This window comes from Lithobates pipiens, unplaced genomic scaffold (genome assembly GCF_037356315.1).
Source record: "Lithobates pipiens isolate NorthernLeopardFrog02 unplaced genomic scaffold, aLitPip1_a1.2 Scaffold_13, whole genome shotgun sequence".
Taxonomy (NCBI): Eukaryota; Metazoa; Chordata; class Amphibia; order Anura; family Ranidae; genus Lithobates; species Lithobates pipiens.
In genome coordinates, this window is record NW_027507718.1 from 506,601,814 (window position 1) to 506,628,047 (window position 26,234).

The following is a 26,234-nucleotide window of genomic DNA, read 5'->3' on the forward strand; positions in this document are numbered from 1 at the left end:
ACACAGCTGAAACTCTATATTGGGTCCTAGTTCAGACACAGTTGAAAGGGAGCATGGAGAGAGCAGGGCAATCCACTCTGTGGTCTCAGCTGAGTACTGGTAGATATACAGAATCAATGCTTCAGACTTCAGTCCAATGACCTAGGTCAGTGATGGTGAACCTTGGCACCCCAGATGTTTTAGAACTACATTTTCCATGATGCTCATGCACTCTGCAGTGTAGAAGAGCATCATTGAAAATGTAGTTCCAAAACATCTGGGCTGCCAAGGTTCACCATCACTGACCTAGGTGGTTAATGATGCCAACTTAACATACAAGCTGTAAAGTTCCTAATAACTCAGTGCACTTGATTTGGGCACTGGGTTGCAGTAGAAGGATCCCCCACTATAAAGAAGATGAATGTATAGGCTGTCCACTTATGAGTGATTGCTGAGGACGGGCTGATGGCTTCTATCGGGTACAGGTGAGTGTGTGTGTATATGGACAACTCCAAAAGGGTTTAAAAACGTCTCACCACTTCAGCGTTCATCTGAGATCCACTTAGTTCAAGTCCTTAATGCTGGACAGGTAGTACAGCCGTCTTGGGCTAAATTTGAGCCACGAGGGGTGGGGGGATACTTTCCTCCGACATTCCGCGTGTCTGCTGAACAAGCAGTGCCGTGCGTTATGTGTTATCACTGTCAAGCAGCTTGACAGTGATGTCCAAGGGTCTTGCGAGTCCTTGCGAGATCTCCAGAGAGAAGCGGAACGACACAGAGGAGGGGGTCTGATTGGTGGTTAGTCCATGCCCCCACATCAGAAAGCATGATGGCGGAAAACTGACGCGTTTCACTTGTGACCCGAGTTTCTTCAGAGCATGCATGGACGTCTAAAGCGGGTCTTCAAATACAGTTGGCACAATCCATCAATTGGAATCACCGGCTGTTTGCGCTGACGTACAATTCAGGTTTCTTAACCTTTCGCACCATGACAGTAATACAAGGGGACGACCCTGGAGTGCTAGTAGGTCACATCTGATCACTAACAAATTAAACAATACAAAACAAAACCAATGAAGGAACAAAGAAAAAACAAGAATAAGCAAAAAATAGACATCACCCACAGAAAGGGGAGGGGGACTAGAGGACATGTGGTAAATTCCACAGGGGGGCACCGCATCACGGGCAATATAATTATATATTAGATGGCCCACGCTAATGTATTTCGAAGCATAGGAATACATCCATCATCTAGTAATATGACATGAGGAACAAATACCACTGGCCATAATTACCAGAGTAGAGTTACCAATATAGCAAAAATATATGCGCTGCGGATAAATTAAGTATCCTAAGGCCACTCACTAGAAGGCACATTTTGTCATAGTGCAATTTTGATAATAAGATACTCGCAATAGCACAGCTATGGCGTATGTATGCCCACTGACTTCAAGCCAAAGAAAATGTGGCTTTAGTGGTACCCCCTTGCAGTGTGGCAAAAGGAGTAAGCAGACCACCACCCCCTCCCCCCCCCCCAGATGGGGGGAGAAGGGGAGATAAAGAAGGGGCGGGAGGGGGTGGGGGAGGGGGAATGATGAGAAGAGGAAGGGGGGGGGAAGGGGACGGAGTAGGAGGGGGAGAGGGAACAAGAAAAAAAGGGTGGGGGAGGGAAAGCCGGGCAAATGAAAGGGGAAGAAGGTAAGAAAAAAGGGGGGAGAAGAGAATACTATTAGGGTTCTAAGAATACTGGCAAATTACATTCATTATTGAGTCCCAGGGGCTGCATGCTATTTAAATTAAAAATCCACATTTTTTCTTTTTGATAGAGAATTCTATCAAAATCTCCTCTTCTTGCTGGTAGATTAAGTTTATAAATTCCCTTGAAAAGGAGTCCCCTCAGTTCACTATTGTGGAATCTAAAAGTGAAGAGCAAGAAGATGCTCATCGTCTTTTTTGAGGATACTTTGGATGTGTTCACCAACTCTGACTTTAAGCGGTCTTTTTGTCTTGCCCACATTGATCTTGCCACATGGGCAGGTTAGAATGACCCGAATAGTGGAACAATTAATAAAGTTGTTAATTTTAAAGTTCTTTTTACCATCAGAGCTGGTGAACACATCAGTCCTGTCCACAAATTTACAGGCCATACATCTGCCACAGGCATACATGCCCCTCACAGGTGGCAGGTCAGTCAGCCAGTTGGACTTGATTGACTTCTGATACTCAGAATGAACAAGATTGTCTTTAAGGTTAGGAGATCTTCTGGCTGTTAGTAGTGGTCGATCACCTACATCTCATCTCCCTCGGGAGTGGTGCCAATGGTGGCTTAGAATGCTTTTGACCTGATCCCATTGTGCCCCGTACTTGGTTATTATCCTGATGGGCGCTTGTTGTTGGGCATTCCATCTTGTACTTTTAGTTTTATTCAGAAGGTCTTTTCTCTCAATTTGGGTTGCTCTCTTTTTGGACCTTCTGATACATTTCCCACGAGTGCGGTAAATGTACCAGAATGATGTGTATGATATCAGAGAGGCCTGTATGTATGGCTGTGGTGGCCACCTGTGTCCTTAAGACAATTGTCTAATTTTAGATGTATGTGGTGGAGGTTTGATATATTTATACATTTATAAACTGTCAGTACTACCGTGTTTCCCCGAAAGTAAGACAGTGTCTTACTTTCTTTTTATCCCCAAAAGCCCCACTATGTCTTACTTTCGGGGTATGTCTTATATTGGAAAAAAATCCCAGCATGCAGAGCTGCACTGCGCTACAGAAGAGGACTACAAGTCCCAGCAAGCAAGGCTGCACTGCATTACAGAGGACTACAAGTCCCAGCATGCAAGGCTGCACTGTACTACAGAGGAGGCCTACAAGTCCCAGCATGCAAGGCTGCACTATGGAGGACTACAAGTCCAAGCATACAAAGCTGCTATGCTCAGCAGAGGAGAACTGTAAGCCCACACAGCCCGGTATGTTGGGACTTGTAGTCCTCCTCAGCTGCATCTTGCGGTTACATAATAAGAGCTGCAGAGAATCTCTTCACACCCCCCCTCCCCCTCCCCCTCCTTGGTCTCTCTCTGTATGACCAGCACTGACCTGTACCGGGAGGACACAGAGCCAGTGACACCTGTCGGCAGTGATCCGGGACCTGGCGCAATAATCCCCTTCTCTGTGGTTGTGTCGCGCCGTTCTGATCAGTCTCGGGCAGCGGCTGTCACTCACAGCCGAGCAGAGTGAAGCCACCTCCCCCTCCTCTTGTATGGCTACACAGTGCTGTGTATGGAGGAGGAGGAGAAGGGGGAGGTGGCTTCAGTGAAGCCGCCTCCCCCTCCTTCTCCTTCATGGACAGCACTGTGTAGCCATACAAGAGGAGGGGGAGGCGGCTTCACTCTGCTCGGCTGTGAGTGACAGCCGCTGCCCGAGACTGATCAGAACGGCGCTGTCTCTTCAGTTGGAGGGGGAGGGCGCTGGCCTGGCACCCCCCCCAGGGTGTGGCACCCGGTGCGGCCCGCACCCCCCGCCCCACTCTTAGTACGCCACTGGAGGCGGCAATACCCCCGTGTTTCCCCGAAAGTAAGACATATGTCTTACTTTCGGGGTACGGCTTATATTAGCCGACCCCTCTGAAACTCCCGATACGTCTTACAATCGGGGGTGTCTTACTATCGGGGAAACACGGTATGTGGATTTTTTATTAAAGATTTTTTTTACCTTTGAATACCAATAGTTCCTTTTTAAAGAATTCTTTGGGAATCTCTCTTTTCCCACATTTTTATATGAAGAGACTGATGGAGGCTGTAATGCTGGAATGGAGGAAAGGTAGGGAACACAGGCTGCTGGAGAGGTGAGTATAAGAGCTCTTATAAAGGGACAGGGTCACTTTAAAAATGAGCTCCAATTTTATAAAGAAACTCTTTAGCCCCGGAAGGTTTAACCCCCCCCTTTCATGACCAGGCCATTTATTGCAATACATCACTGTGTTACTTTAACAATTGCGCGGTCGTGCCCCACTGTACCCAAATAAAATTGATGTCCTTTTTTTTCGACAAATAGAGCTTTCTTTTGGTTGTATTTGATCACCCCTGCGCTCTTTATTTTTTGCACTAGAAACAAAAAGACTGATAATTTAGAAAAAAAAACTATATTTTTTACTTTCTGCTATGAAACATATACAATAAAAAAATGTAAAAAATCTAATTTAGGCCAATATGTATTCTGCTACATATTTATGGTAACAAAAATTCCAATATTGATTGGTTTGCGCAAAGGTTATAGTGTCTACAAACTATGGGATATATTTATTGAAATGTACCGTATATACTCGAGTATAGGCCGACCCGAATATAAGCCGAGGCCCCCAATTTACCCCCAAAAAACTGGAAAACGTATTGACTCGTGTATAAGCCGAGGGTGAGACATGGCTGTCCATCCCTGTGTGTCCGTCCATCCCTGTGTGTGTGTCCGTCCATCCATCCCTGTGTGTGTGTCCATCCATCCATCCATCCCTGTGTGTGTGTCCGTCCACCCATCCCTGTGTGTGTATCCATCCATCCATCCATCCCTGTGTGTGTGTGTGTGTGTGTGTGTGTATCCATCCATCCATCCATCCATCCCTGTGTGTGTGTGTGTGTGTGTGTGTGTGTATCCATCCATCCATCCATCCATCCCTGTGTGTGTGTGTGTGTGTGTGTGTCCATCCATCCATCCCTGTGTGTGTGTCCGTGCAGCCTTGTGTGTGTGTCCAGCCTACCTGTGTCCCGAGCCTCCGTCCCGAGCCGCCGTCGTCCCGAGCCTCCTCCGTCCCGAGCCTCCTCCGTCCCGAGCCTCCTCCGTCCCGTGCCTCCTCCGTCCCGTGCCTCCTCCGTCCCGTGCCTCCTCCGTCCCGTGCCTCCTCCGTCCCGTGTCGTGCCGATGGATCGCCGCTCCAGGATCGCCGCTCTTCTCGGCGGCCATTCTACAATTCAAAAGCCGCGCCTCCGCCTCCGCCTGTGATAGGCGGAACACTCAATTTCCCAGCAGCCTGTGTTCCGCCTATCACGGACATCGTCTCATCCTCGTCCGTAATACGAGGATGAGCGGATGTCCGTGATAGGCGGAACACTGACTGCTGGGAAATTCAGTGTTCCGCCTATCACAGGCGGAGGCGGAGAAGGAGGCGCGGCTTTTGAATTTGAATGTCCGCCGTCTGTCTGCTCGATACGCTGATCGAGCAGTCAGACAGCGGTGACTCGAGTATAAGCCGAGGGGGCACTTTCAGCCTCAAAAAAGAGGCTGAAAATCTCGGCTTATACTCGAGTATATACGGTATACATTTTTTACTAGTAATGGCAGTGATCAGTGATTTTTAGCAGGACTTCAACATTGCAGCGGACAAATCTGACACTAAGTGGCACTTTTTGGGGACCAATAACACCAATACAGTGATCAGTGCTAAAACAAATTGCACTGTCACTGTACTAATGACACTGGTAGGGAAGGGGTTAATGTCAGGGGTTACATGTGCTCCTAGGGAGTGCTTTCTAACTGTATGGGGGATGTGCTTTGACTAGGGGAAGACAAAGATCCATGTTCCTACTTAGCAGGAACACAAGATCTCCATCTTCCCCTCTCACAGAACAGCGGTCTGCCTTGTTTACATAGTACTGTCCCTACCAGGCAGGGTAACTGTCCCTAGTCTACCACTTCGCAAATAGACTCTGCCTGACCCAAGATGGCTGCTAGAGTCACATGGGGCATCAGCATCCAATTGGATGTTTCCCCAGTGACCCAGGAAAGTATAGAGGAACTGTGTTCATCCTGACTTCCCCTCCAACAGCAGTACGGCTGTGGAAGAGCTCCACCTGCACTGGAAAAAGTAGACTGCATCTGCCTACAAATTAGTGTGTAGGAAGAGTCTATTCAGCAGCTTAATATTCATACAGCCCCAATCAATCCCCAGGGAGGGTCACCCAGATGGTAGCTGGAAGCCTGTATAAATACTGTGAGACAGAGCACAGCAAGGTCTTTTTCCTTAGAAGATCACAACCTAATGGGAGGCTGCTTGCCCCCTTAGGCTATCCTACCATGTGCCTGCCAGGTGTTAAGGCTTCAGGTGGGTTACCTGGAAGCCTGCTCTGTTGGATGCTGCAGAAAGCTGACTGAGGGACTGTCGCCTGAGGGTCTAGTCTGGTATCAAAGGAAGAAAGTGTTGCAGGGATACTGGAAGGAGACAACCAATTTTCTAAGGGCATTTGTGAGTACAGATTGGAGAGAGCGATCCTAGAGACTGTGGACTGAGGCCATTCCTCATGTGGTAGAGTCAGCGATGTGTGTAAAGGGGACAGTGTCCAATGTCCTGAAGAGCTCAGTCTATGTACGGTAATTCCCTGTGAAAGCTAGCACTTTCCACTAGAGGAAGATTCATCTCCTCAAGTTTGCTGCAGGTTCATAGTTTTAAAGAAGATAAGTGTTTTCCTATCTGTACCTAGTTTTTGAGTAACCCACTCAGTTCCCTAACGCCAAGTTACCCAAAACATAAAAACACCAAAAATAAAACCCCTGGACTGGTTATTGAGCCAAAGAGTGGCTGTGACTGTATGTCTGGTTGTGGGGCAACTGTTGGGAAAAGGAACCCGGGCAATCTATAAAGCAGGTACTTCGTGGGGTAACGCTACACATGTTTAACAGATTAAAATAGGCAGGGTGATGTCTCATCTTTGTGCTGTGTCTTCTTTGTCCAATTAGTAGGTAAGCAGGTGCAGTCTACTTTCTCCACTGTGGGTGGTGCTCTTCTAAAGTGACACTGAAGTTGGGGAAGAAACCAAGAGGAACATGGTTCCTCTATGGTTTCCTGGGTCACTAGGGAAGCAATCCAATTGGACGCTGCCACTCCATGTGCCTCTAACAGCCATCTTGAGTCAGGTAGAGCCTATTTAAGGCCCTGACTCCCAGGTTTGGCACACATTTTGTAAGTAGGCAGAGTAGGGACAGGTACCCCGCCTGGTAGGGACGGAACTAGCAAGGAAAGGTTTCTGATAAGGAGGGAAAGTATAAGATTCCCAAATTCTCTGGACATCTTCCTGCATTGGCATGAGACAGGCAGGCTGCATTCTGCCCCTCTCAACAGGCGCTGTCAGTTCTCCTGAAAACCCGCTCTCTACCTGCTGTTGGACCTGTGAGTGTTCCCGGTTGGGCCGTTTTCCCACTGGGTTTGTTGTAAACTGTCTTGCAATATTTCGATACAAGTTCTTTCATTGCACTTGTACTGCACCACGCTGCACCCCAGCTATACGTAAGCTAGGGGGTGTATTCCAACCAAACTTGTGTTTCTGCTTCGGGTCTTCATCAAAATGGAGACAAAGTTCTTTGCTAGTGGGTTCCCCCTTGCTAAAAAATCCTCTCTATGTTAAGGGCACATGGTTTGGTTTGGGGAAGGGGTTCATGCTTGTCTCCTATCTTTCCTGGATTTTGAGGGGACCCCATGATTTTTTTTCTTGTTTTTTGAAAGGGGTTCCACCTTAAAACATATACTAGACCGCCTGTAGGCTCTGCTGTGATTTTTGATTTTTTTTTTGGTGGGGGCAAACTGTTTTTTGGGGTTCTTTTAGTTTTTTACCATTCCAACCAATTTAGTCCTGCTCTTTGCAGAACCTCTGAACAAGCAAAATTCAGTACAAGCATGGGTTTGGACTGAGCGCAGTTGTGAAGTTGATTTGTACAGGTCTCTGCATTCCTCACTTTATTACAAACAGTTCCTTGTACAGAGCTTGTAAAGAAAAACATAAGCAACACAGTGCCCTGTGTGCTCCCCAGATGACAGTTTACTGTGAATGAGCATCAGCAGTGTTATTCAAGGGCGGAATGCAACTAATAAGCAGAAACGGCATTCAGGGAAACGACCTCCATCGGATTGTGTGAAGTGCCTCGATTGTACACCATTATGAACTAATAAAGAAGATGCAGAGGTGTCATGTCCTGCATGGTTAACGTCACTTGGTCATATGTGAAGCAAGATCGCATTGTGCCCAGGGAAAATTAGAAAAAAATGACTTTGGTTTGTAAAATTCATTCTGCCATTGCCAAGTAATCGTCAGTGGAAGATCAGGCAGTTTGCTGTTATATATTTAAAATCAACCAGTTGCACTAAAAAGCTAATGATATGATGTATGAACAGGCACCATAATTTGCTGGTCTGTACAGCTTGAAGTTGATAGCCGCCTGACAAGACACCACCTCTCAATTTACAGCATTGTTGTCAGTCTACAATATGAGCTTCTTCAATCGACTGTTGGACTGCCTATCAGATATGAAGACCAATGGCCAACTGAAGAAGCTCCTATGGTAGGCCGGTGTTCTGCCATATAGCGTCCGGCCATCGGATACTGTCCGCCCCATACTGCGCATGCGCAGCACGGAGCAGAGGAAGCTTCGGAAAATCTCAGAAGATGAACGGCGCCTGCGCCGTGAGTCGAGGTGGTAGCCCCACCAACCAAGTGGACATAGGGCTGCCGATATTAGAGGGCCCCTCGCGGGCTCACTTCGCTCGCCATGCTTCGGGCTCGGCCTCGCTGCGCTCGGCTCTTTTATATTCCAACTCTATGTCCACTTGGATGGTGGGGCTAGAACCTGGACTCACAGCGCAGGCGCCCCTTCATCTTCGGCTATTTTCGGAATCTGTGAGTGCTGCGGACACTATCCGATGGGGGGACACAATGTGATAGGACACTGGCAACAACCTTGCTAATTCAGAGGCAGAGAATTTGTGTTGTCTGCCTGCAACAGGAATTTACCCCCAGAGAGTTCACAGGAATGTCCCAGGTGTGGTGATGAGGAGGGAACGTACATTCACATCTTCTGGAGCTGTCCAAGGATTGTTTGGTATTGGGAGGAGCTGGTGGGCCTAATTAATTGTTGCCTCCAACTGGCTCTTCCGGCCTCACTGGAAATGGCTCTATTGAGAATTCAGGATGATGAGCAATGGCCTAGGTGCACTAAACTACTGCTAACATATCTTTTCTTTTATGCCAAACGAGAAATTATTCTTAGATGGAATGCCCGTTCCCCTCCCTCCGTGGGTTCATGGGAAAAAACAATTAATGCTGCCCTTCCTCTATATAAGTTAACCTACATTAACAAGAATTACCCCAAGAAATTCGACAAGGTTTGGCGGCCATGGACGGAGTAGGCTGGGCACCCCCCCCTTTTGTTTTTGGGTGCCTTGCCTTGGTCCAGAGTGGTAGCTTTACCTTCACACTGTCTCTGGTGGGTCTTAATTGGGCATTAAGATTGGTGTTTCCACAACTGTCTTTTTTTATGATTATTATGCCCTGCTTGAAGTATACCCATGGCATTAGAATTGTTTGTCAGTGTACCTGACGTGTCCTTTGCTCTCCTAAGCCCCTGTACACACGGTCGGAGATTTCCACAACCAAATCTGTCGGATTTTGCCCGTCGGATTTTGCCCGTCGGATTTTGTCCGAAACTGTTGCATACACACGGTCGGACAAAGTTGGCGAAAAATCCGATCTTTCAGAACGTGATGACGTAATTTCGTTACGATGGGACTACATTCAGGCTAGTAGCCAATAGCTTTGATGTAGGAATTTGATCTGAGCATGCGTGGCACTTGGTCCGATCAAAATTCTCTACACATGATCGGATTAGGTCCGACCGGCCCAGTTGGTCGGGAAATATTTCCAACATGTTGGAAAATTGGGTCCGACGGAGATTCGGACGGAATCAGTCCGATGCATACCACACACAGTCGGATTATCCGACGACACGGTCCGATAGGACACATTCCAACGGATTCTCCGACCGTGTGTACAAGGCTTTAGAACTGTCAGTGCATAATGTTTTGTTCTTTGATGCTGTCCATAACCTGTACTCTACCTTTGTTCAATAAAGGAACATTCTGATTGTTAAAAAAAAAAAGGTTCATTAAGGGATTGGATACCCCCAAAGGCAGGGTTTACAACCTGTCGATTGGAATCTGCCTGTTGATCCCAGATATGTGTGGTTAGAGTGCAACCAAGTCACCATTTTCAGACCCTACCTGCCACCTTTTAGGTCTCAGGTCATGATGCCAATGTAAATGCAGAGCCAAATGAAGTTGTAGACACATATAACATAGCTGAGGGGGGCTCTGGGAGGACTTCCCTCACTTTACCCAGCACCACTGCATCTAAGATCTATGAGTACATTTTCAGGAAGGTATGAATGGGAGAATTTCAGCTCAGGGGGCGATGTTTGTACATCAAGGGGAGCATTTTTGGTTGTGAATGGAGATGTGTGTTATTGTCAGGACCTGGATCACTTGCTGCTGGCACTGTGCTTCCCAAAGCAGGAGCTTGTAGTTCCGGTGTCCACCAGCGCGTGTCTCCCTGCAGATCCCAGTAATCAGTTTCCACCTGATGCTGGCTGCTAGGAGGATATTTAGTCCCTCATGTAAAATCACATGCCAAATCGGCGGCTATTGCTGGCAGTGGCACCGATTCGGTGCGCTGCTGACTTTGCGGCACCTCACTGATTCCCAAGTGTAGTTCCTGTACTACTTTTGGCGACTTTGAGGGCGATTTGAATAGACATCTGTGTATGAACCCACACAGATGTCTGTTAAATCACCCCTGAAGTCGGATCTGCATTGCCAGTTTGAAACCATGCGAGTTCAGCTGAAATTGCATAATTTCTAACCTGCATTCAGTGTGAACCTAGGCTAGTGTTTTGCTTTGCTGCTAGATACTGCTTGCCAGTTGCCCCGAAACTAAATCCTGATCTTGCTCCTGCCCTGCATCCTAAACCCTGCTTTCTCCTCTTGTGCCTGATAGTAGTCATGGTTCCACCTTCTCATCTGTACCCTGCATCTCCAGTTTTCCCTGTTTATCTGTGTTCCCCATTTTTGTACATATTGTATATACTGTAGTTAGTTTTTTAGTCCTGTTACTTCCTTCCTGTTACTTAGTTAGGTTGCTAGTTAATCATTTTAGTTATTGTATATGGTTGTTGTTCACTTGTATCATCATGTTTGCTGTGTCTCCTGTTTGCTGGTGTTTGAATGTCTTTTGTTTTACTTTTAATACATTTGCTTTACTATATATATAGTCTGGTCTCAGTTTCCTAGTGTAGCTACGCAGATTTGGCCATCCCTGCTGCTGATTCCTGACGTTACCTACTACCAACCCTTTTTCCCTGCTTTACTTACTCCTGACTCCTGCACCCCATGTTACATACTATTGACCCCTGCATTCTACTTTACATGCAGCTGATCTCTGCATACTGTGCAACTTACTCCTGACCCCTGTTACATACTACTAACTGCGTTACATACTCTTGACCCCTGCTCTTCACCTTATGTACTACTGACCCCTGCACTAAATATTCTCTGCACATACCTCATAATTTACCCCTAACCCCTGCGTTAAATACTACTGGGTCTGCTTTACTGTGTCCTGACCAGGGCCGTCTTTAATATTGATTGGACCCTGGGCAAAACTTTTCTTGGGCCTCCATCCCCCATGCAGTTTTGCTCTCCACCTGCTCTGAGACATACAATGAATAGCAGCTAGACTCAAAATCAGTTTACTGAATCAGATTAGGCAGCTATTGCGATTGGTTGCCAGAGGTTACAGAGTATCATTACCGCTCACTGACTGGTTGCTAGAGGTTATAGCACACATTACAGCTCACTGATTCATTGCTAGAGGTTACAGCACATCATCTACTCACTCCAGGGGTCATGCTATACATATGGATGCCGCCTTTATTTACATATCTATGCAGCTATTTACATATGAATGCTGGTTATTTACATGTAAACACAGGGTCTGCAGGTGAGTCATCTGTACACAATAGGGCAGAGCTGGGCAGCATTAGTAGCAACACTTCACACTGATATATCAGGACACAGCAAGAGACAAGGAAATTGAAACTGGGATAGTTGGCAAGTATGAGGCAGCTGCTTTGGGCCCCACAACAATGACCGGGCCCAGGGCAGCTGCCCCTTTTTCCCTGCCTTAAAAACGGCCCTGGTCCTGACCCCTGCATTCTGTGTTACATACTTCTGACTCCGTGTTACTTACTCTTGTCCCCTGCACTCAGTGTCATGTACTATTGACCCCTGCACTCAGCATGACATTCCACTGATCTCTGCACACTGTGTAACTTACCCCTGACCCCTTCACTCTGTGTTTCTTATGCAGCGTACACACAATCGGAATTCCGGCCAGAAAAACGCACATGAGAGCTTTTCATCGGAAAATGCGACCGTGTGTATGCTCCATCGGAATTTAGCTGTCCGAATTTCCGCCAGCCAAAAATTGATAGCATGTTCTCAATTTTCCAGACGGAAAAACTTTCTATCGGTAATTTCGATTCGTGTGTATGCAATTCCAACACGCCAAAAATCACGCATGCTCAGATTCAACTACGAGACAGAAGCTATTGGCTACTGGCTATTGAACTTCTCTTTTCTAGTCCCGTCGTACGTGTTGTACGTCACCGCGTTATAAACGATCAGAATTTTATGTGACTGTGTGTAGGCAAGACATCTTGAGCTGAATTCCGTCGTAATTCCATCGGGAAAACCATCAGAGCTTTTTCCGGCGAGAATTCCAATCGTGTGAACGCGGCATTACTCCTGTCCCTTGAACTGTGCCTTGCCTACTACTGACCTCTGCACTCTGCATTACTTACTACTGATCCATTATTTAGTACTGACCCTGTAACTCTTTAAATCTTCCTTACTATTTAATGCGGTTACCACCTTAAAAAAAAAAAGCACACTGTACCCCGGTGATCATTGATTTCTTCCATGTTGTTCAGGTAGATCTCCACCTCTCTGGGGCTGCCTACCCCTCTTCTAGAGTAAAAACAGAGCACCCCTTTATCATGCCACCTGCATTTCTACTGTAGAGGTTTTTCTTTTTCTTTTTTTTTTGTCTGTGAGACATAATAAGTCCCTTTCAGCTGCACTTAGGAACTGATAAATACTTTGTTTACATCTGCAGTGGAGAGATTACATGTGGAATAATAATGATAATAGATAATTACAGAACATGGGTCCATTAGCTGGGAGAGAGAATTCGATGGATGGCTATGGATTATCTGCGGAAGATTCTGGAAACAATATGTGTCATCTCTCAGACGCCTCTTGTATTATGTGCTCCTCATCTGCATTGTGCCACTCAGAATGCCGTCATCTGGCATGAAAAGACAAATTGATTGCAGCCCATATCCCGGCGGGCTCACAGAAGAGAAATTCATTAATAATCTACAGCCATTATAAAACCATCAGGATTAATCACTTCAGCTCCTGTACCTGGATACCCCTTGTGGACCTGAGCAATTTTTATATTTCCACTATGGTCCTGTTTAAATGGCGATAACTTTAACATTATTTAACCACTTGCCGACCGTTGCACGCCGATATTCGTCGGCACAATGGCAGCGGTGGGCAAATGGGCATGCCTGTACATCCCCTTTAGTTGGTAGCCTCGCATGCGCACCTTGCACAGCGTAAACATGCCCGTGGGACCCGCGGACTCGATGTCTGCCGGAGTACCCGCCGATCGCACCACGGAGCCGCAGAACAGGGAGATGCAAACAAGGCATTTCCCCATTCTGCCTACTGCTCCCTGTCATCGGAAACAGTGATCGCTGTCATGTCAGTGGAAGCCCCTCCCCCTACAGTTAGAATCACTCCCTAGGACACACTTAACCCCTTGATCGCCCCCTAGTGTTTAACCCCCTTCCCTGCCAGTGTCATTTACACAGTAATCAGTGCATTTTTATAGCACCGATCGCTGTAGAAATTATAATGGTCCCAAAATAGTGTCAAAAGTGTCCGATGTGTCCACCCTAATGTCACGATAAAAATCGCAGATCGCCGCCATTCCTAATAATAAAATAATAATAATAAAAATGCCATAAATCTATCCCCTATTTTGTAGACGTTATAACTTTTGCGCAAACCAATCAATATATATGCTCATTGCGTTTTTTTTTAACCAAAAATATGTAGAAGAATATATATCGGCCTAAACTGAGGAAAACATTTTTTTTATATATAAATTTTTGAGGGATATTTATTATAGCAAAAATAAAAAAATTAGCTTTTTTTTCAAAATTGTCACTCTATTTTTGTTTATAGCGCAAAAAAATAAAAACCACAGGGGTGATCAAATACCACCAAAAGAAAGCTCTATTCGTGGGGGAAAAGGACGTCAATTTTGTGTGGGTGTAATGTTGTACGGCCGCGCAATTGTCAATTAAAGCGACGCAGTGCTGAATCGCAAAAAGTGCTCTGGTCAAGAAGGGGGTAAAATCTTCCGAGGCTCAAGCGGTTAAAGTGATTGTAAAGGACCCGAACATACTCTTCACGGGTCCCTAAGCGGCTCTCGTGGCTCCTCCCCACATCACATAACCCCCTAGAAGAAGCCCAGGGGGGGCTACCTTGCGGGCGCGCTCCCGAGTCCAGCATTTGCGTCCATAGACATGAATGCCGGACTCGGCCCCGCCCCCCGGCGCCCGCGTCGTTGGATTTGATAGACAGCAGCGGGAGCCAATGGCTGCGCTGCACTGTTATCAATCTATCCAATCAAGAGCCGAGAACCCCTGGCGGAGGAAGAGCGCATCTCCAACGGATGAAATTCCAGGGCTCAGCTAAGTAAAACGGGGGGGCTGGGGAGCCGGTCACTGCCAGGTGATTTTTCATAGGATGCATTAAGGTGAAAAAACACAAGGGTTTACAACCACTTTAACCACTTCCCGACCAGCGCACGACGATGTACGTCGACAGAATGGCACGGGCAGGCATATTGGCGTACAGGTACGTCCAATATTCAGTGCCGTCCTGCCATCGGGAGCGCGCCGCCGGCGGCGCGCTCCCGCGCTGGTCGGGACCCCCGTGAGTCCGGTCGCGGGACCCGCGGACTCGATCGCCGCGGGCATCCCCGCGATCATCTCACAGAGCGGCCAAATGGAGGAAATGCTGTGTAAACAACATTTCTCCATTCTGCCTAGCAACTAGTGACGCTGATCTCTGCTCCATGTGATTGGAGCAGAGATCAGTGTTCACTAAATGAAAGCCCAACCCCCCCCACAGTTAGTAACACACCCCTAGGAACACTTAACCCCTACACTGCCACCCACTGGTTAACCCTTTCACTGCCAGTGTCATTTACACAGGAATCACTGCATTTATATAGCAGTGATTACTGTATAAATGACAATGGTCCCAAAAATGTGTCAAAAATGTCCGATGGGTCCCCCACAATGTCGCAGTCACAATAAAAATCGCTGATCGCCGCCATTACTAGTAAAAAAAAATAATAAAAAATTATTAATAAAAATGCTATAAAACTATCCCTATTTTGTAAACGCTATAACTTTAGCGCAAACCAATCAATAATCGCTTATTGCGATTTTTTTTACCAAAAATATGTAGAAGAATACGTATCGGCCTAAACTGAGGGAAAAAAATGTTTTTTTATATATTTTTGGGGAATATTTATTATAACAAAAAGTAAAAAATAATGCATTTTTTTCAAAATTGTCGCTCTATTTTTGGTTATAGCGCAAAAAAAAACGCAGGGGTGATCAAATACCACCAAAAGAAAGCTCTATTTGTGGGAAAAAAAAGGACGTCAATTTTGTTTGGGAGCCACGTCGCACTACCGCGCAATTGTCAGTTAAAGCGACGCAGTGCCGAATCGCAAAAAGGGGTCTGGTCTTTGACCAGCAAATTGGTCCGGTCTGCAAGTGGTTAAGATAACAATTGTATAGATTTGATTTGTTTTTATTTTTTTATAATACTGTATTAAATTATTTTATTTTCTAAGGAGTCTACTAACAAAATTACTTTAAAAAAAGCATATTTTTTTTCTATTTTGACAAGTGGACCACCAAGTTTCCGACAAAGCCACTTGCCCCAATGTTGATGAAGAAAGGGCCTCTTCCCCACAACCTTGGCCCTGTGGTTGTGGGGGGTCTCCAGAAAGGGGGGGGGTTATAAGAATCTGGAAGCTCCTTTATCTTTGAGAGGGGAACCCAGATACCAGCCCCTTCCTATGTGAATAAATAAGGGGTATATAGTACCCCTACTGACTCACAAAAAAAATGTAAAGTGCAAATAAAAACATGTACACAGTTGACACGGTTTTCTAGTAACTGCTTGCCACCCTCCCACAGTACATTTACTGTGATTGGGCTGCACAGCCAGGTTAGGTAACGTACTGGTATGCCGCATAGCACACTGCGCCCCCTGAGGTGCACAGTGGTACAATCACGTTACCGGGCACAGCGGATCACATTGCTTAGTACCCGGATGCTATGAGCGGCCGGGGTATCATGTGATCGATATGATTGGTCATAGCAATCACGTTATTACAATGTCTCCATTCATGGTTGTATTGTAATGCTGTGATTGGCGTACAGCTATCACGCGGTATCTGGGTCAATCACAGTACCTTGTACCATGAGATTAGCTGTACACAATCACAACATGCCAACCGTAAGCAGGCTGTCATGGATAGCTTTCCATGACAGCCTGCTTACGGTTGGCATGTTGTGATTGGCTACAGCTAATCACATGGTACAAGGTAACAGTTGCTTATAACAGTGATCATCACTGTTAAAAGCAATAGCAATGTAGAAAAAATAATCAGGCATGTACTGGCCATTGAGACTACAGGGAGTTTCCCGGTGGGCCGATGGCTCAGTGGGCCGGTTACAGTGACAAAGTAATGGCTGCACGGCTTGCCCTCAACTTCACGCAGTGATGTGAGAAAGATGAGAAAAATACAGAGGAGAATAAGTGAAATAATAAAAGAGGTTAGTGAGGACTCCTTATGTTATGCTACTTATGGTTTTTTTTTGCACAATTACGTATAGTTTTATATACTGTTTTTGTGCTTGTTTGCAAAATTAAAGTGGGCTTGTCTGGATGAAGTCAAGGGCCAAATTTTTGTCCCAGTCCAGACCTGCCCCCAAGAGTAGTACAGTGTTATTACGGTGACACTGAACTACTCTGATGAAAGTAAAAAAAAAAACAGTAAAACAACTAAAAAAATTTAAAGAAAAAATGTTTAAAAAAAAAAAAAATATATATATATATATAATTTTTTATTTTATTTTTTACGAACTGTCACCAGTCGGTATCCTTGATCACCACCACACCAGTTATATGATGACGCTGTACTGTTCTGGTGACAGTGTATAAAAAAAAAATTGTGAAAAAAAACCCCCCAAATTTTATTATTTTTCAAAAAAATTGTGACAAACAATTACAACTTCAGAAAATGTATTATGCCTTGGACTGTCTACTTTCCAAAAAGGGGTCATTTGGGGGATATTTGTATTATCCTAGAATTTTAGGGTCTCAAGAAATGAGTGCAGTACATGAGGATTGATCATATATATACCATAGTTTGTAGATATTAATATTATACACTAATCTTGATTATTTTTACCAAGGAAATGTAGTAATATAAATTTTGGCCTAAATTTATGAAAATTATGCATTTGCAAAATTTTAAAATAGAAACTAACAGAAACACATTTTTGGAGAATAAATACCACAAAAAGAAAACTATTTTTGTTTGAAAAAAACAATATTAAATTCATTTGTGTACAGTGTTGCACAACCACACAATTGCCAGTTAAACTTTTAAGGGCCGCCCCATGTAGATATACTGCAGCAGGGCGGCCCTCCTGTGTGAAATCACATACCTGTGGGTGATTTCATGCACAGAGTCTGGGGCGCATGCCACCGGCGACCTGCTCCTGCTGTGATTGGACACAGAGGGAGCCGATCAGTGGGTCCGGTGGATGCGATGTTCGCTGACATCCCCACGATTGTTCACAGGAGAGACAGAATGGTGGACTGCCTATGTAAACAAGGCACATTGCCCTTCAGTGAGAGGGGAAGATGGAGATTTTGTGTTTCTGCTAAGTGCCAGTGTAATTTATACAGTGACAGTGCTTTTCTTTTTTTAGCACTGATCACTGTATTAGTGTCACTGGTCCCCAAAAAGTGTCAGATTTGTCCGCTGCAATGTCGCAGTGCCCTTAAAAATCGCTGATTTGCGACATTACTAGTAAAAATAAATAAATAATTCATAAATCTATCCCATAGTTTGTAGCCGCTATAACTTTTGCGCAAACCAATCCATATACGCTTATTGGGATTTTTTTTTTTTTACCAAAAACATGTAGCAGAATACATATTGGCCTAAATTCATGAAGAAATGTTATCTTTTATTGGATATGTTTTACAACAGAAGGTAAAAAATATTGTTTTTTGTTTCTTTTCAAATTTGGCGATCTTTTTTTGTTTATAGCGCAAAAAATAAAAACTGGAGAGGTGATCAAATACCATCAAAAGAAAGCTCTATTTGGGGGGGGGAAAGGGACATACATTTTATTTGTGCACAGCATCGCACATCCGTGCAATTTTTAGTTAAAGCAATGCAGTGCCATATCCCAGAAAATGGCCTGGTCATTGGGGGGGGGGTAAACCTTCTGGGGCTGAAGTGGTTAAAGTAGCACAGTGCCGTATAGCAAAAAAAAGTGCTGGTCATGAAGGGAGTAAATACTTCCTGAGATCAGGTGGTTAAGATAACAAATGTATACAGTGGTATTTGGAATACGAGGATAACTTGTTCCAGAAGAATGCTTGTAATCCAAAGCACTTGTATATCAAAGCGAGTTTCCCCATAGGAGTCAATGGAAACTCAGATAATTCGTTCCATAGTGACTGCTATTGTATGCAGTACTGCATGTGGCCAGAGGTGGGGGGGGCACCGGAGACACTCGTAAACACTTTGAGATCGCTCTGAGCCGCTTGGATGCACTCAGAGACGCTCGGGAACGGAGTGTTTCTGAGCGACTCAGACTGTCACCAGCGCCCCCGCACCTCTGGCCAAATGCGGTACTGCACACCTCAGAGGCTTAAATCATGCTCGTCTTGCGAGAAATGCTCTCAAATCAAGTCAGAATTTAAAAAAAATAATAGCTCATATTGCGAAATGCTCATAAACCGCGTTACTTGCAATCCAATGTATTACTGTCCATGTTTTTTTACGCTTTCTTTTGGTAATAGTGTATAAAATGTAATTATTTTTAAGGAATCTTCTAACAAAAGGAATTGAAAAATATGTACTTTTTTCTATTTTGACCAGTGGACCAGTAAGTTTCTGGCAAAGCCTCTTGCCTCCAGGTTGATGAACAAAGGGCCTCTTCCCCACAACCTTGGCCCTGTGGTTGTGGGGGTCTTCAGAAAGGGGGGTTATCAGAATCTGGAAGCGCGCTTAACAATGAGAGGGGAACACATATGCCAGCTCCCATCGTATGTGAATAAGGGGCACATAGTACCACTACTCATTAACAAAAAAATGTAAAGTGCAAATAAAAACATAAACACAGTTGTTGACAATTAAAAACAAAAACTAAAACAAAGGCCGGCTATGTACATCCACCATCAATCACATCATCCAGCAATGTAGATCCATGTCAATCATAATGCCTGCCGAACCCCCGACATAAAAAAAAAGCACCCCCCATGGCAGTTGTATGACAACCCCTCACCTTTTAGCACAGAAAATAGCCAGAAGTGTTTTTTTTTTTTGTTTTTTCTTTTAACATTCGGCTCCCATTGGCTTAAATTGGCTTTAGATTGGGTACCCGAACTTTAGACATGTTCACCAAACCCAGGTATAGTATGTATATCTCAACCCTACCAATATCACAATCTGAGACAAAACAGTCAGGGCTCATTTACACTCGCTTCGGCTTCAACACACATTAGGGCTAGTTTAGACTTGCTTCAAAACAAGGCTTCGGACAGGCTTTGTTAAAGCTCTCTGAACGCCAGTCAAAGCCCCTGTCATTAAATAAAATGGTTACCTTACAGTCCTGTTTACACCTTGCTTTTGCTTTGCTTTGCTTTAAAAATTATACTCCATGTCGCTTTAGATGTGCTTCAATCGTCTTCAAAGCCTCCATAGAAGTCTGTGGCAAAGCTCGCTTGAAGCCCCACCGAAGCCTCACAAAGCCTCACCAAAGCCCCGAGCCTCACCAAAGCACCAAGCAAAAGCAAGGTGTAAACAGGACTGGCCGTAATAGCCCTTAATAGTTAATATTTAGGAATCCTTATAACGTTGTCTTTCCAATCTATAGAGACGTTTTGTTTGGACCGGATGTCTTCTAAAAAAACGGCATGTTCTAGACATCATTCTGTACACAACGATCCGCACACTCGTGACTATTATCATTTCCACCCGGAGACCTCTTCTACTGCCCAGCGTCATGTTTACACTTCACCCCGCTAATATCTGGTGAATGTGTCTATCAATTATTAATTTTCATTCTTCACTTCAAGGCTGTCTGAGTGCAACTGCTCCAAGGTCTCCATTCCAGTCTCGGTGACGTCTCCTTCCCCCGTCTGCGACCTCCCCGGGGTTTGTGGGAATAGGATGTCTATTTTATATGAACTTGTAGAAGTGATAAGCTTGATGTCAACAAGTGGACTGATGTGCCTTAATGTTCAAAAAATATATTTTAATGTTTAATTTGAAATATTATTGGATATGACATGGAGGCAGCCATATTGTCATAGACACAGATTCTGAAGGCCTCTTGAGCCTCCTTACGGAAAGAGAGCCTTGACTGATGGGGGCTTGGCCAGGTGCCGGCAAGGTGACTGAGTGGCCACCAAGGATTGGTTGTACTATAGGGGATGCGCTGGGCCTGAGCTCAGGAAAGTATTGCCCCAGGGGGATTCTGAGTCTTTCGAGGAACGTGGCTGGAAGAGCTGCCCACCCTCCTGCCCCTTTTTTTCTATGGTATGTCACAGCTCGCTGAGGTTTCTTGACCTCGCCAGCATAAAAGTGGCTGTAATGGGCTATGCCCTTTGATGGAAATTGGAAGTAGGTGGCCTGTCCAGCACTTATGGTAAGGACAGGCCACCTTTTGGAATTGCGTGCTCACAGTCAGGGGCGGACTGACAACTCATGGGGGCCCCCGGGCAATAGAAGATCAAGGGGTCCTAAAGTATACACATACACAGTATACAATCACACAGTATACACATACATGTACACACAGTGTACACAGACAGGTTTCTATTGGCTGAGAAGGTACTGGAGAGGTGGGGCGGCTATAATCTCAGGATTTCTAGACCAAAAGGATGTCGGTAAGGGACATTTCAGAGACAGATGTAAAAAAAACACAGATTTTTACATACTGTCCCTGGTTTTACTGAGGCTGACAACCCTTATGGGGACCCCTAGTGGCCCGGGGCCCTCAGGCAGTGCCCGAGTGGCCGAATGGTCAGTCCGCCCCTGCTCACAGTAGAACTGTGACTGTTACCTGTTTAAAAGTGTTCACATGTTATGTGTTGGGTTTTAATAAAGCTGTAGCCTTGGCCTTTCCAACCTAATGGGCGTAAGTGTGTTTATTTAATGGGGTGAAGGGGCAAGGGTGACGGTTTTCTATACCTTTATGTTACATTTAATTTGTACCTGGGCCCATTGCGCCTCGGCAGTCATGCTTTCTGCTTTGCTCTGCTACACAATGGTTATGCTTTAGCTCCCATTCACACTGAATCTGACTTTGAAATCCTGCAACTTCACTCGATTTCAAAACTGCAAGTCAGTGAGACTTAGCTGACATCTGCGCGACTTCATGCACAAATGTCCATGCAAGTCACACACAAAATTGCAAAAAATAGTGCAGGAACCTTTTTTTTTTCCACAAAGTTGGAGTCGGACCGATTTGAACAGTTCCATTGCTGACAATAAGGTGCAACTTACCAACTTGGACCTGTTGATTGCCCCCATTGACATGAGTAATGATTAAGCACAAGATGTATGTGTGAAAACGCGTCTACGTGACCGGTTGCTGGTGTCGTTGGTGTCATCATGGTGATCAATAAAGGCAATTGGAACCTCTGAATGCCTTTTCTTCTTATTTTCGAAGACAATGCATGCCCTGTGTGGCTGCTGATAAAGCGGTATTAATCCCAAAAGAAAACATTTATTATATTGCAGCTTACCAATTCTTAGATGTGATGACTGTATTTATTTCATTTTTAGGCTTTCTTTTTTTTTTTTTTTTCATATGTTATTAAATATACAGTGCCATGAAAAAGTATACATACTCCATGAAATTTTCCACATTTTGTCATGTAACAACCAAAAACATAAATGTATTATTTTGGGATTTTATGTGATAGACCAACACAAAATGGCACATAATTGTGAAGTGGAAGGAAAATGATAAATTATTTTCAAAATGTTTTACAAATAAATATGTGAAAAGTGTGGGGGGCATTTGTATGGCGCCCCCCGGAGTCAATACTTTGTAGAACCACCTTCCGCTGCAATTACAGCTGCAAGTCTTTTTGGGGATGTCTCTACCAGCTTTGCACATCTAGAGAGTGACATTTTTGGCCATTCTTCTTTGCAAAATAGCTCAAGCTCTGTCAGATTGGACGGAGAGCATCTGTGAACAGCAATTTTCAAGTCTTGCCACAGATTGTCAGTTGGATTTAGGTCTGGACTTTGACTGGGCCATTCTAACACATGAATATGCTTTGAGCTAACCCATTCCATTGTAGCTCTGGCTGTTTGTTTAGGGTCGTTGTCCTATTGGAAGATGAACCTCCACCCCAGTCTTTTGCAGACTCTTAGCCCTTGTACACACGGTCGGAGATTCCGACGGAATGTGTCCTATCAGACCGTTTTGTCGGATAATCCAACTGTGTGTGGTCTCCATCAGACTGTTTCCGTCTGAGTATCCGTCGGACCAAGTTTTCCAACTTGTCCGTAAAATTTTCAGACAAAATGCTCCAATTGCACATACTCCGATCATGAGTAGCCTACTCTAATGGACAAAGTGCCACGCATGCTCAGATCAAATTCCTAGACCAAAGCTATTGGCTACTAGACTGAACGTAGTCCCGTTGTAACGAAATAACGTCATCACGTTATGTACATTCGGATTTTCCGACAACTTTGTCTGACCGTGTGTATGCAACAGTTTCGGACAAAATCCGTCGGACAAAATCCAACGGATTTGGTTGTCAGAATGCCGACCGTGTGTACAAAGGCTAACATGTTTTCTTCTAACAGTGTCCTGTATTTGGCCCCATCAATCTTCCTGTCAACTCTGACCAGCCTCCATGTCCCTGCTGAAGAAAAGCATCCCCACAACATGATGCTGTCACCACCATGTTTCACGGTGGGGATGGTGTGTTCAGGGTGATGTGCAGTGTTAGTTTTCCGCAGCACATGGGGGGTTATTTACAAAAGGCAAATCCACTTTGCACTACAAGTGCACTTGGAAGTAAAGTCACTATAAATCCGAGGGGGTCATGCAAGGAAAATAAAAAAACTTTTTAACTTGCACATGATTGGATGATAAAATCAGCAGAGCTTCCACTCATTTCAGATCTACCCCTCAGATTTACAGCGACTGTACTTCCAAGTGCACTTGTAGTGCAAAGTGGATTTGCCTCTCGTAAATAACCCCCATAGTGTTTTGCTTTTAGGCCAAAAAGTTCAGTTTTGATTTGAACTGACTAGAGCAGCACCTTCTTCCACATGTTTGCTGTGTCTCCCACATGGCTTTTCACAAACTTGAACTTTCAACAATGTCTTTCTTCTTGCCACTCTTTCATAAAGGCCAGATTTGTGGAAAGCACAACTAATAGTTGTCCTGTGGACAGATTCTCCCACCTGAGCTGTGGATCTCTGCAGCTCCTCCAGAGTTCCCATGGGCCTCTTGGCTGCTTCTCTGATTAATGTTCTCCTTGCCTGGCCTGTCCGTTTAGGTGGACGGCCATGTCTTGGTAGGTTTGCAGTTGTTCCATACTCTTTCCATTTTTGGATGATGGATTTAACAGTGCTCCGTGAGATGTTCAAAGCTTGGGATATTTTTTTTATAACCTAACCCTGCTTTAAAGTGGAGGGCCACCCTGAAAACAAAAAAAATATTAAAAATTACAAAAAAATATAAAAAAAAAAAAAAATGAAAAACATTTTTTTTTTTACTTACCAGAAATGCCTGTTGCTAGGCACTTTCTCCTAATCTTCCTCTTCCTCCTCCGCGGAGATCTTCTGTCTTCTGTCTTCGTCGCGGCGTCTTCTGGGTAATGAGTCGCGCTGTGTTCTGGGAACTGTGTGTTCCAGAACACAGCGCGTCCCATTCAGAAAGCGATGCGGGACTCGCGCATGCGCAGTAGCTGCGGGACTCGCGCATGCGCAGTAGGAAACGGGCAGTGAAGCCGTAAGACTCCACTGCCTGTTTCCCTTACAAGGAATGGCAGCACCGGGACCCGAGAGCCGAGGGACGGGTCGGCCTCGGGCGGCCGACATCGCGGGCACCCTGGACAGGTGAGTGTGTTGATTAAGTCAGCAGCTGCAGTGTTTGCAGCTGCTGACTTTTTTTTTTTTTTTGTATAACCGGCCCTCCTCTTAAACTTCTCCAAAACATCATCACTGACCTGTCTGGTGTGTTCCTTGGCCTTCATGATGCGGTTTGTTCAGTAATGTTATCTAACAAACCTCTGAGGGCTTCACAGAACAGCTGTATTTATACTGAGATTAAATTACACACATTGTGGACTCTATTTACAAATTAGGTGACTTCTGAAGGCAATTGGTCACTAGATTTTAGTAGGGGGTATCAGAGTAAAGGGGGCTGAATACAAATGCACACCACATTTTTCACATTTTTATTTGTAAAACATTTGGAAAACCATTTATCATTTTCCTTCCACTTGACAATTATGGGCCACTTTGTGTTGGTCTATCACATAAAATCCCAATAAAATATCTTTATGTTTTTGGTTCTAACATGACAAAATGTGGAAAAGTTTAAGGGGTATGAATACTTTTTCAAGGCAATGTAAATATTAAATTTAAGCAGTTGCCGCCCGCCCCCCGTCAAATGACAGCAGGGCGGTGCGGCTCTCTGCATCCCAAAATGATTGCTCTTGCGCGCCCGTGGGAGCGTGCAGCGTGGCGATCGCGGCTGCTCTGTGTTGCTAGGACATGGCGTGACCCCGATCTCTTTAAAGAGCCCTGTCTGCAGCTCTTTAACCATGTGATCGGCTGTGTCCAATCACAGCCAGTCACATGTAAACACGAAGATGCCGGTAATCGGCGCTCAATGCTCCCAGCCTCACACAGATGCCTATGCAGGGGGACATCTACACATGTAATCAGGGCACATAGATGTGAACTCACCCCACCAAATGGACCAACTATTTCTAGTTTGGTCAATCACGCATGTGGGGCAGTCCCCGTGAGTCCTCTATGGACTGGCGTGGTTTTAGATGGATGCTCCTCATATGAATGGATATGATTGAAAAAAAAATATACAATAACCAAAAAAATAAAAAATAAAAATATAACAAACTTGTTAAAATGTAAAAGCCATAATCCAAAAGCCTCTCACGTGTATATAAACCCTAAAAATGAACCGCTGTTACAGGAGAGAAGCCCATAAAACTGTGCAAGACTGCATGGAAGGCTGGAGTTCAGCTTTAAATTCATCACCGTCATCCTAACAATTTTCATATTACTAGATAAACAGCAGCAGCTGCACGTGCGTTATCTGTAATAAGAACTTAATTACATGTCCATGTAATTACCTGAAAGTAATCCCAGTAATGTTGAGAAATCCACAATTGCTATCAGCATGGGCAAGGCTGGTGCTACCGCTAGGATGATACAAGATAATGAGCCTATCCGGTGTGCAGGAAGATATTATCCAGGTCCAATTATTCTTTATATAAGACATAGTTGAGAAGGCATGGTCATCCAAATAATAAAAGTATATCACATTTACAATACCCATAGTACAAAGGTGTCTGTACAATACTGGAGCATCTATAGGGAAAATGCTGTACTTGCTGGTGCACTTGTTAAATACTGTAAATCTAATTGTCATAGCACAATGTGCCAGCTTTGTCCCCACCCTTAAAGTGACATTTGTTAAAAAATATCTATTCCATTATATATTCTTAAATCAAACAGCCCTCTGTTACTCTCAACCTCCTCCAACTTCCTGTTAGAGGGTTGTAGGCAGGTGCACTCCATTTTCTCCACTGTAGGTGGCGCTCCACTGCAGGAGAATTGCAGTTGGAGGGGAAGTCAAGAGGTTCCTCTATGGTTTTCTGGGTGACTGAGGAAGCTATCCATAGCCCCTTGTGACTCTGGCAGCCATCTTGGGTCAGGCAGAGCCTATTTAGGGCTCTGGCTCCCAGGCTCGGCATG